This window comes from Python bivittatus, unplaced genomic scaffold (assembly GCF_059951505.1).
Source record: "Python bivittatus isolate LINGU-HERP-01145 unplaced genomic scaffold, Pbiv_v1 ctg000080_np1212, whole genome shotgun sequence".
NCBI lineage: Eukaryota > Metazoa > Chordata > Lepidosauria > Squamata > Pythonidae > Python > Python bivittatus.
In genome coordinates, this window is record NW_028277035.1 from 27,498,353 (window position 1) to 27,510,489 (window position 12,137).

The window sequence follows — 12,137 nt, forward strand, 5'->3', positions numbered from 1 at the left end:
TACGAGTTGTACATATGAAAAGCACTGACATGGATGTCCTTCTGATATCAAATTCTCTCTTGATTTTATTTTAAAGTCTCCTTGGTGAATATCAAGGATATCTCTGTAAGTTAACCATTTCTGCTTAATTGCCATTTCTTTCCTGTAAAATGCTTCTTGTGGAGATAACCATAAGGGTATCTTCAGACACAATCTAGACATATCTATTCCAAATTCTCAAAATGGCATGTTTAATAAATTGATTCTTAAAGTCTACATTCACCTTAAATTATAAATTAAATTATAAATATTTTTTGCTGAAATGTTCAAATCCATTTTCTCAAAAAGCAGTCATTTAGTATTGCTTTCCATTCAAATATTTTATTTATTTATTTATTTTATTTTATTGTTAAACTTGTATGCCGCCCATCTCCCCCAGTGGGTGACTCTGGGCGGCTCACAATAACAAAAAGGAAAAAACACCAATCCCTCCAACAGTGGCTAAAATCCATAAATAATTAAAATAGAAACATACCTTAAAAATGTCCTAACCCCCCCCCCCCGTAATTTTTAGCTCTAAAACCTTCAAGATGCTGGGGGGAGAACCAACCCCATCACCCCACCAGCCATCTCCACAGATGTGAGCCCCCATCCGGCCCCCAGGCCTTCTGGCAGAGCCAGGATTTAACCCCTTTCCTGAAGGCCATGAGGGAGGGGGTACACCAGACCTCGGGAGGCAAGATGTTCCATAGAGCGGGAGCCACAGCAGAAAAGGCCCTCTGCCTAGACCCCACCAATCGAAATTCCTTGATGGTGGGGTCTGCAACCTGCCACTTCTGCTGGACCGAGTGGGACGGGCTGAAATAACCGGGGCGAGACGGTTCCTCAGATAACCTCAGAATTAAAGTCTTAAATTAAATTAAACATCAGAATTAAAGTCTTAAATTAAATTAAATTAAAGGTTAAAGTCTTGAATGAGACTGGCAACTATATTTTATTATTAGAATGGTTTTCTTTCTTACTTTTTTATTAAGTAATCTGAGGATTTATAAAAGTGTGTGTTATGCACATATCTTAATTTATCTTAAGTTTTGAATTGTTTGTCCAAGTTGCAGTACCTGCTTCATAGAATTGTAGAATCGTAGAATTGGAATAAGCCATTAGGCCATTGAGTCCAGTCCCTGTTAGTACATGATTTAGTTTCTGGTCAATTGATTCCTCTTTGACATTCCTTGAACCTGTTCCAGTTTCTCCAGATCATTCTAAAAATGTTATGCCCAGACCTGGAAACAGTACCCAGACTAGAATTTAGTAGAGCAGCTACGAGGGCCTTGGAAACAATATTCAGATGCTGCAATGTGTCTATACCCACAAAGATCAGAATCGTGTAGGCAATGGTATTCCCCGTGACACTCTGTGGAAATGAAAGTTGGACTTTGAAGAAGCAGGATAGCAAGAATATTGATGCATTTGAACTTTGTTGTTGGAGAAAACTCCTGAGAATACCATGGACTGCCAAGAAAATGAACAAATGGATTATTGAACAAATCAACTTAGAGTTCTCATTTGAGGTGCAAACAACCAGGCTCAAATTATCATACACAAAGATCTAGCTCTCTTTCCAATGTTGGGAAAGGTGGAAGGAAAGAGGACAACCAGCAGCAAGGTGGATGGATGGGCTCAGTTATACAGTGGCACTATATGCACTGTTGGAAGATAGACTAGGGACAGGTCAAGAAGATCTATCTGTGCAGTTGCTAAGAGTTGACTATATCTGTGTGTAAAAGTTAACTTCTCATTTTATGGATAGAAATTCAGTACAAGAGTCTTTGAATAGTGGGCAGGCCATAAATATTTTAAATAAATAAATGGGTTTTGTGCCAGTTGCTTTAACTGATTTTGTTATTCAGTGAAATAAAAATATATTAAATTTTCTAGGCTTGTGGTTGGGGTAGAAAAATGTCATTCTTTTTAAATGTTAAGATTCTTGACTGATGTATTGTCGAAGGCTTTACGGCCGGCATACGAAGGCTGGTGTGGGTCTTCTGGGCTGTGTGGCTGTGTTCTGGAAGTTTTGTTTCCTAACGTTTTGCCAGCATCTGTGACCGGCATCTTCAGAGTGCAGGAGCACAGACAGGAGCAGTTCTCTCTGTGCCCAGGAGAAAGAACTGCTCCTGTCTGTGCTCCTGCCCTCTGAAGATGCCAGTCACAGATGCTGGCAAAACGTTAGGAAACAAAACTTCCAGAACATGGCCACACAGCCCGGAAGACCCACAGCAGCATTCTTGACTGAGTTTGTAGTTTCTTCCCCATTTATAAAAAACCGAGAATTAAATGCCCTAAATATATGAATATGGTTTAGAAAGCCAGTCAGCTGGGGGCTTTAGAGAAGACTCTTACTTCCTGTTATGACAGTATAATAAAATATTTATTCGTACTTCATTAGTGTATTAACTAGCTTTTTGGCTGAAATATCTCTTAAATTAACTCATCAATAGCTACATTAACAGTAACTGACAAAAAAAAAACCATACACAATTTTAAAAAAAGTAAATCACAGACTTGAAATAGCTTTGGACCAAAATTAAAAGTACATAATGATTATAAGCAGATGACTCACTTTATGTCCATGTAATTAGTGGGTATCAGTTTTAATGAAGTTCATTTTATTCATATATGCTTTAAATGTAAGAAATGTTTCTTAAGTCTTTATTCATTCTAATAATATTTTAATACAATGATTAACCTTTATAGTATTGTATGTAGTAATGATTTTTTTTTAATTAAATTTATTTTTTTTAAATTTTCCATTCTCAATTTGATTCCATACTTACCTACTATTTGTGACACCACTTTTTCCAATATGATCTATGTATTGGTGGATCATATTTTATTGACATATTTGCTGATAATGCATATTGATGCCAGTTAGTTACATGTTTGCTAATAATGCTTATTGGCACCAAAATGTGTATGATGTTAGTGTGAACTCATGCTTAATACTTGATGTTAATAACACGATCTCATTGTACATGTAGAGCTAATAACCGTGATACTATTTAGGTGGTTTGTATGTGGAGGTATGAGTTTACTTTTTTTGGCCTGAACTAGGCTTCTATATTTTTAGTTTCTATGATGCGCTGATGACCAAGACCATTTTCTTGTCATCTTTGAAACTGCAGGATTTGAGTTTGGTACAAAAACTAGCCAACCCTAGAGGACTTTATATGGGAATACAGGTGGTCCTTGGTTAACGACCACTCATTCAACAACCATTCAAACTTGCAATGGTCCTGGACAAGTGGTAGTTATGACTAGTCAGCCATTGCAGAGCCCCCACAGTCACGTGATCACAATCTGGATGCTCAGCAACCAGCCTGGATTTCCGACTATCACAGGCATCTCATGGTCATGTAACTGCAGTTTGCTTCCTGTAAGTAAAATCAATAGGGAAGCTAGTTGGAAGTCACGATCGCATAAAGTCCTCGTTTAATGACCTGCGGTGATTCACTTAATGATGGTAACCAGGGACTGCCAGAACTGTTGTTTCTAAGCAGCATGGTCACATGCTTTATGACCACATTGCTTAGCAATGGAAATTCCAGTCCCAATTATTATTGTTAAGCAAGGACTATCTGTACTTAGAGTTGCTTAGTGGATCAGACTGAAGCCAGATTTCCAATAGAAATGCTTAAGAGCATTTCAGTTACCTACTCCTTGTACTCACAGCTCCCTCTCCTGTTGAGCCTGAAAATTTTCCATCAAATGAACATGCTAGTAATACTGTGGAGTGGCATTCTGTGACATAAAGAGCTTTTGCTAAAAAGAAAATTAAAAATTTCCTTGTATGCATATAAGTTCTTTATTTACCTGCAAATGTTGATGAGTTGAAGCCTGACTTGCTCCTAGAAAAGATACAATAATACTAGGATTTGATAGAGAACAGTCCAAGAATAAGTAGAGCTTTTGTCTGTATCTTGTAAATATTGGAACTTGGAATCTCTAATGCAGTACAGATAGTCCTCCCTTAACCACAACTGGGACCAACAACTCCATTTCTAAGTGACATGATTGTTAAGTCAGACATCACGTGATCACAACAGACTTACGATCTCGCTTCTGCCATGGTTGTTAAGCAAATCACCCATGGTTGTTAAGCGAGACGTCACATAACCATGACTTGCAATTTTACTGCTGGCTTCTCCATTGATTCTGCTTGTTTTGGAAGCTGGCTGTGAAGCACGCAAATGGTGATCATGTGACTGCGGGACACTGCAACAATCGTAAATGCCTGCCAGTTGTGAAGCGTCCAAATCTCGATCACATGACTGTGGGGGCACTGCAACAGTCATGAGGATACTTTGTTTTCCAGGGACTGGACACACCACAGCGTAGCAAATCTTTACAAAATGCTTTATTATTGCACACACCTTCCCCAATAACAAACTATTGCTTTCCACCTTTCTATGACTTGCAAGGTGATGTTGCCATGTAAATATGTCCTTAATACTCAGTCCTTTATTACTTAGTTCAAGCAAAAGTCCAAGTCTGTAAAGTAGCATACAACCTTTGCTCTCTTCCAAAAGTTCTTGCACTAGTTGGGATGAGGTGCTGCCTCAGTGTGGTTATTCCTTTTCTAGTTGCTGCTGAGCTCCAGGCCAAGCTCCAACCTCTGAGCTTAAGCAGTGTTGCTTTTGAGCACTCCAGCTGAGCTCCCAAGCCAAGCTCCAGGCAGGAATCTCACCAGGATATGCTGCTTACCATAACTTGTGGTCCTGGCTGTTGACTGATAGTTCTCTTGCCTGCCTGTAATAACTGTCAATCTCCAGATGTCACCTCCCACTTCCTTGCCTGCTTGTCGTTTTCCTGTCTCCTTTTCTCCTACACACCCACCTCCCCACTCTGCCTTAGCATTTGCTTTTGTAAGCTAAGGACTTGGGTGGGATGAGGCTGCCTCTGGACGTCAGCACGTCCTTGAAAATGCCAGGGTGTGACTCAGTTATCACAGGCAGCTGGAACACCAGCTTGGATGCTTATAAAGTTTGAATTAATGAATGAATGTATGAGGGAAATGGGGTGAGAAGTATTTCTGCCTGGTTGCAGCTACTTTTCCCAACTTTGCTCCCTTACAGTCGTAAAGTTACTTTTTCAGCACCATCATACTTCAGATGGTTGCTTAATAGGGCAGTCATTAAGTGAGGACTACCTGTAAAGACTGTATAAGTAGTCTCGAGTTACAGTGGCAGTTGGGACTAGAATTTCCATCACTAAGCAATGCAGTCGTAAAGCTCGATATCACCTGAGTATATCACTTAGCGATGGCAGTCCCAGCACTCCCCATTTCTATGTTAGCCAAGGTCCCACCTGATCCAAGTCATTCCTGGCTTGGTCCCTTTGGGGCTGTAAGAAGCTCCTGAGCCGCAGTGTGAAGCCACCCTGGAAAGCCCCAGCTGCCTCAGCCTGGCACTGCAGTGCGAAGCCACAGCCACCCCAGAAAGCCCCAGCTGTTCCAGCTCAGCCCAGCACCAGAGCGCAAAGCTCCAGCCACCCCAGCCCAGCAGCATGGCACAAAGCTCCAACCACAGCTGCCCTCATCATCCTATGCTCTGCCACCCTGGCTGACCTTTGCTGTCTTCTTGCTCCTGCTGCTGATGAGGTATGCCTGGCACTGCCCTTCATGAGGCAACTGCTAGCCGCATGAGGCCTTCTTCCCCAAGTTTCATGAGAAAACTGCCACATGCAACCTTGGGAAGAAAGCCTTGTCCAGCCAGCAGCTGCCTCTCAAAGGGCGAGGCTGGGCATGCTTAGCATCAGGAGCAAGAAGATGGTGAAGGTCAGCTGGAGGCAGTGGAGCATAGGGCAACAGGGGTCTCGGAGGGCAGGGGGCCAGAAGGGCAGAGATGGGGGAGATAGATGGGTGGGAGGAGTTGAAGCACCTCTGCGGTCGTAAGTGTGGGCGGGCTGCCAAGGGCCCAAATTTTGATCACGTGACCATGGGGCGCTGCAATGGCCATAAGTTTGGGGACTGGGCGTAAGTACCATTCATTCAGTGCTGCTGTAACTTCGAATGGTTGCTGAATGAATGGTCATAACTCCAGGACTACGTGTAAACAGTATGATGTGAAATTTTTTGGCATAAGATGATGATTTTTATATTACTATTTGATGCTAAGATCCTTCAGTGTTGTTGTCTGTTTTAGTTTTGCTAATGTTGTTTGATTTTTCTATGTCTTTGTTGTATTTTTAAAAATATTTCTTTTTTAGTTTCATCTTGTTAATCAGTTTTTAACTATATAAGCCAGCCTGAAGCTTTGAGTGAAAGGTGGTTTGTACACTTAACTGTATTAAAAATTTCCTGTATATACTCTGAAATTCATCAAAATGAAAGGCTGCTTGTAGGTATGAGCAGGAAAGGAGTTTTTGGAGAAACATATTACCTAACTATTACACTAAAAGCACAACCATAAATTTTGTTGCTATGTTAATCCTTCTAAAACCATATGTTTTACCACAAGTTTTAATAAGAGCTTACTGAAAGAAGGAACAAAGCCTAGGACCATGGTTTCCTTTGTTCTTTGCCTGCTGGCTTATCTTTTATCAATTTAACATTTAAAAAAGACATTTCAAATAAACATAAATTAGTGGCACAGCACAATCTCCATACCTTTGCATCTGTGTCAGTTCTTCAAAGAATTGGCTTTACAGCAGATTTGGACACAAACCAGCGATAATTGTACATGCTTATGTATTCTTAAAACTAGATTAGTGTTAAAGGGAGTATAAAGTTCAGATGATTCTCATTTTAAGCTAGAATGAGGAATTTTTAATAGCTCATCATAAGCTTAAGACTTTTTTTTCCATATCTTTAGTTTTGTATACATTTTGTTTTCCCCTCAAAGTAGTCATGTGCTTAGGAGATATTAAATGGGTTATTGAATGAAAGATCTTCAGATGCTTTAAACGTGAATGAACACAGCAAGTTTGCTAATTTAGTTAACCTTGTCTAGAATCGCAGAATACACTTTTTATACATGTTTATAAGAATTGCTTGATTTTAGTTTTTAACTCACTTGATTTTTTTCTTTGCATATTTTCCCTTAATAGGATTAAGCAACTCCCATAACTCTGAACCAATATGGTTTATAATCTGACATTCTGTGAGTTGAAATCCAAAACATCTACAGGCATTTACCCAAACCTACCAAATAGTTCCTGAAAATATTTCATATATTGTAATTTGAATTTGTTTTCTGTAAGGCAAAAGATAGAATCAGATGCAAGAATCTTTCAGTAAATTTACATAATACATATTGCAGAAATGTAGCAAAACATTTGCATCAGTAGATCAGTTCAGCACGTGCATATGCACAATAAAAAGCCTTGCATGACTCAGATGTTGATTTTCCAGTTGAATGAATTGATGAGTAGAAAATGCTTTTTCTTTTAGAAGAGAAATGCAACCATTCTCCTCTGTGTATTTTAAGTTATTCTTAAAGAATTGTTTACTGCTTTTATTAATTTATTCATGTATCTTACAAAAAAGCACAACTTGTTTAGGCAAACATGCCCAATATTTTCAAAAGATTTAGTTTCTGATCCCTTGATCATCCTCTGAATCTGCTCTGGTTTCTTTGAATCTTTCTTAAAGCATGGTGCCCAAAACTGGATGCAGTACTCAAGGTGGATCTGACTACAGCAGAATAAAATGGAACAATTATTATTTCCTGTGATTTGGAAACTATACTTTTCTTGATGTTGCCTAAAAGTGCATTTGCCTTTTTTGTAGTCATAAAAAATAGCTGACTCATTCAGTTTGTAATCAATCTCTGTTCCAAGATTTTTTCCCCACAACTAGTATTACCAAGTTAGGATTTCCAACATTCTGTGTCTGTACATTTGGTTTTATTTCTTCAATAAACATTCTCTCCACATTTTCACCCAGGTTATTAATAAAAGTATGAAAAATAGAGAGCCCAAGACTGAACCTTGTGGCATTCCAGTCTGTACTATTAATTTGAGGAGGAATGGTAGATTAATAAAGGTTGATTTTTGAGCCATCTGCATGACTACTTAATTGTCACATCATTCAGACCACATTACTTAGCTAGCTTATCAGAATACCATGGAGTGTTGATGGTTTGCTGAAAACAAGATAGATTAGGTCTACCTTACCCTAATCTACTGTGGAAGTTATCCAATAAAAAATAAGATTAGTCGGACTACAGGTAGTCCTTGAGTTACCACCATTCATTCAGTGACTGTTTGAAGTTACAGCGGTGCTGAACGAATGGTACTTATGCCCGGTCCCCAAACTTACAGCCATTGTGGTACCCCCGCGGTCATGTGATCAAAATTCAGGCACTTGGTGCTCACCTGTACTTATGGCTGCAGGGACGCTTCAACTCTCCCACCCACTTATCTCCCCCATCTCTGCCTTTTTGCCCCCCTTCACTCAGTGGCCCCTGCCACCCTACACTCTACCACCCCCAGCTGACCTTTGCTGTCTTCTTGCCCCCACTGCTGACCAAGCACACCTGGCCTGGCCCTTCTTCCTGAAGTCATGTGCAGCGGTTTCCTCATGAGACCTGGGAAGAAGGACTCACATGGCCAGCAGCTGCCATGCCAGAGGCCAGGCCGGACATGCCTCATCAGCAGCGGGAGCAAGGAGAGAGTGAAGGTCAGCTGGGCCGGCAGGACAGCAGGGTCTTTGGAGTGCAGGGCAGTGAGGATGGCTGTGGCTGGGGCTAGCTGGGGCTTCCCAAGGGCAGCTGCGCCTTTGTGTCACATTGCTGGGCAAGCTGGGGTGGCTTCCTGGGGTGGCTGTGGCTTTGTGCGGTGCTGCTGGACCAGGATGGATAGCTGTAGTTTCCCAGGGTGGCTGCAGCTTCATGGTACGGCTCAGGGGCTTGCAGCCTCAGAGCCACAGCGTGCCAAGAAGCCCCAGAGTCCCAGAGTTCTGGGGCTGCTTGCCACCCTGCAAGTCAGGGTGCAGGGTGGCCAAAAAGACAGAGTTGGTGGAGGGGAATAGGCAGTTGGGCAGAGTTGAAGGGGAGGCAGTCCCTTACATTGGAATAACCAAGGCTCAGGGCTGGGAGGGACCAAGGTGGGAACGGCTTGGATCAGAGTGGGTCCTTAGTTAATGACCAGTGGGATTTGGTTAACAACAACAATGTAGAGTCCCAGGATTGCTGCCACTAAGTGGTGCAGTCACGTGACATTGAGATTTACGAAGTTTCGATCCCAATTGCCATCATAATTTGACTGCCTGTAGACGACTTCTGGATAGATGCATGCTGACTTCTGATAAATACCATAATGTGTTCAAGAAATTTTTCATGAATTGTTCTACAATCTTCTCAAGTATCAGTTAAATCAATTAGTCTATTCTCTTGAACACCCTCTTCTCTCTTCTTGAAGATAGAAGCTTGTTTCATCATCAGAAACTAGCCAGTGTTAGAAAAAAGGGAAAACATAATTTGGGACTATATGTAAGTATATTTATAATCTTGTAATTTGTATAATTTTATTTTATTTATTGGTATAATTTTATTTCCAATTTTATAGCTCACTTTACCCTTCTTCATTCTGAGTTTAAAAAAACATCTAAATTGGGAAGCTGCTATAGCTCCCGAATGGTTTTCTGTACTTTTCCCAATTGTACGATATCCAGAATTGTCATAGTATTCAAAGTGTGGTTACACTGTAGTACTATGTAAAATCATTACTATATTGGCAGTTTTATTCCTTTCAAATCATAATGTCAATTCAATATATGGTCAGTTCTATTTTAAGAATATGATTCATCTACCCAAACTGATTCCCAAAATCCATTTCCTGATGAGTCACTGCCAACTCAGACTCATTAATACATATATGAAATTTGAATTTTTACAACAAATATGACTCATTTGCACTTGTTTATTTTGAACTGTATTTGTTATTTTAAGGTCTTTATTCAGTTTGGAACCATTTGTTTGGAGCTTTTAGAATCCCTACAACCACTGAGAATATTCTGTAATTAAAACAGAATATATTAGTTTACTCCTTTCTGCAGGGCATCCAAAATCCACTTCATGAAAATGTGCCTTGGAACTGAATAATTATTGCAACTTCTGATGTGTGCTGTGCTCCCAAACTTTTCTTGCAAGTGGCATTATTGAAATCTTAAAAGGAAGTTGTGGGCCATAACAAAATAGTTGTGATTACAAGTATCCAGAGACAAAACATCCTAAAAAGCAAACTGGTGAAGATCTTTCTGGGCATTTCCTCTATTTGTCAAAATCATTCTTTATCCCCAATATCTAATCTGTGCCTTTTCCTTAGGTAAGTGGATATGTTTCCAAACAAGCACTAGGCTGCAAACACTTTCTATGTTTATTTTTGAATAATAAATACTAGGACAATACCAGCTTGCCTTTTAACATTTTTAATTGATTTTTTCTATATATATATATATATATATATATATAGAATATGAATATATATATATATATATATATATATATATATATGCAAATCAGGCAAGGAAATGTGGGCCATTGCTGCAGTATATGAACTTGGAGTTCTTTGAATCCAGAATATTCAGTAGCTGAATACTGGTATCAATATTTTATAGGTTCCAAGAATAGAAGAAAGAATCTCAGCAAAAAGGCTAAAAAAGGTCCTACAGTTCCAAGCATAATGTCACTCATTTTTGGCTTAGCTTAATGTGAAAATTCACTGCAGGAATGAAACTCTGATTTCTTTTTTGCCAGAAAACCACATTTGGATATAACGATTGATGAATCATGGCTTGTTTGAAATATGGTTTGTCATAGCTGATCTCATTATCTTGGCTTATTCCTAATTGGTTTTTGTGCTGTCCTCATTTCTTCTGATTGTTGCATTAGAAATTGAGAAATCAAACCAGGAATTAACCAAAAATCACTTTGTTCATTTATAGAATTGATTCTGGGTTATTCTTAGCTTGTTATTTGTGACAGTAGTCCAAGAAATGCATCCATATGCCTTGGGACATTACCAGAATTACAGTTAGAATTGTGCAAAATGTTCTGTGGTTGAATTACTCTAATCCCTTTCTGACTTCACAGGAAGTATTCCAGAACTGTAACTGGATGTATGGCATGATAGTGTTTCAACCTTGAAATATTTTACAGACAAGTAATTTATTGGGATAATATTGATTATCCAACGGAGTGGACAGAAAGCATGCCTGCTTTGTATACTGGTCTGATAGAAACTACAATACAGTAATTCTGACCCAGGAAGGAGAGCCATTACAGTATTTGGTGCCTTCAGATGACAGAAGAATCAGTAAAGATCTATGGAAGATATGTGGTGGCTCATTTTAAGCATATTGTGCCATCTGCTGGATATGCTTAGGCTTTCCTAACCTGAGAAGTGTCCCATAAACAAGCCTACAACAAACCATGGCTTATTTTCAGTTAGGGGGCCCAGAAACATCCTTCAGCCACAGTGGGTAGTAAATCATAGGTGGCCATTCCATCTACTTAGATGGAGCAGCCAATGGTCTTGTTCAGCAATAGCATTTTGCTTATGGATAGTTGTAGTATCCAAATATGTCCACTGTCAGAATATATTTTCTGATACAGTATATATTTGCTATCAGAAATACCACTGTGATTGTATCTAGGTAAAAATAAATGTATATGCTAACATTGTAAGAACTTATATATTCTGTAAAATAGCTTTTTCCATGAGCATAATGAACTAAAGAAACTTTTCTTTTCAAGTCTTATAATGTAGAATGATAACTATATTAACTATTCCAGACTGAAGTTATAAAAAGACTGCATAAGTTGTATAATACAAATGTTGCATTTCACTTACCCTAATCTCTAGGAAAGAAAAGTTATTTCAATCCCCCCCCCCCGGTGGCTGGGCAGAAAAGAAATGCTCAAAACTAAACTTTAATAACACATTCTTAACATATATGGCATTTTGAAATTTTAATCACTGCAGAACCAAATGGTTTTCATTCTAGCAGTGATAGTGATTCCTAGGGCTACACAGATCATTTGAAGGGCTGATGCACTCACACAAGGGTCTTCTGTGCTTGCACATGCAAATGTAGATAACCTGAAAAGCCTGTTGAAGTCGCAGCGCCAAACATTTTGGTGGGCTCAACCACCTGGATG

The 12,137-nt window shown here is 39.4% G+C and overlaps 1 protein-coding gene across 1 annotated transcript in view; it reads left to right on the forward strand.

Annotated features, from left to right (window-relative positions):
• NR3C1 (nuclear receptor subfamily 3 group C member 1) overlaps nt 1-12,137 on the forward strand; it is a 70,129-nt gene that overhangs the window by 14,331 nt on the left and 43,661 nt on the right. The gene's annotated exons all lie outside the window — the stretch shown is intronic.